Source organism: Octodon degus, unplaced genomic scaffold (genome assembly GCF_000260255.1).
Source record: "Octodon degus isolate 3935 unplaced genomic scaffold, OctDeg1.0 scaffold00027, whole genome shotgun sequence".
In the NCBI taxonomy this organism is placed as follows: domain Eukaryota; kingdom Metazoa; phylum Chordata; class Mammalia; order Rodentia; family Octodontidae; genus Octodon; species Octodon degus.
The window spans coordinates 582,579-583,221 of NW_004524603.1; the positions used below are offsets into that span (position 1 = coordinate 582,579).

Below are 643 nucleotides of genomic sequence, written 5' to 3' on the forward strand. Positions count from 1 at the left end.
GGAGGACCCTCTCACCGGAGCATGGTGCAGGGAGGGAAGCCCCCCTGCTTGCCTGGGGGCCCCACTCATTAGCGTGGCAGCACGGCTCCAGCAGCAAGGGAGGGGCACACTGCATGGTGCCTCTGTGCCTAGGAGCTGCGTGTGACCGTGAGCCCAGGGAGCTGGCAGGCTTGGTGGCTTCCACTGTGACTTCACAGAGCATGTGTTGCCTGGTGGGTTGTGCTGTGAGACTGCTGTGTGACAGCATAGGTTGACTCTGGCCCAGGAACCCACAGACCTGTGTGAGTAGGGCTGACTTTAAGGTCCACGCACATTTTACAGTGGAGAAATTCAGGTCTAGGAAGGCCGGGTCATCCATCCGCATCACGCAGTGGTTTGGTGCAGTCTGTGATCAGAACCTGGATACCCAATGCCAGATTCCTGGTCATCTTGCTCCCTTTTCTGTCACTAGGACCAGGTACCCAACATCCACAGCTTAGAGAGGAGGCTTATTTGCTTCCCAGCTTCAGTGGTTCCAGCTATGGTTTGCTGGCTCCAAGGCAGAGGCAGCATGGTAGAAATTCTTCAAGAGGAAGGGTGCTCAATGCTTGACAGCCAGGAAGCAGGGGGATGTGGAGAGAGGGAGTGGGAAGGGAGGAAAGGA

General features: G+C 56.9%; 1 protein-coding gene across 2 annotated transcripts in view; it reads left to right on the forward strand.

Moving 5' to 3' along the window:
• The window catches only part of Ptprn2 (protein tyrosine phosphatase, receptor type N2), a 553,794-nt gene that overhangs the window by 40,097 nt on the left and 513,054 nt on the right, over positions 1-643 (forward strand). The gene's annotated exons all lie outside the window — the stretch shown is intronic.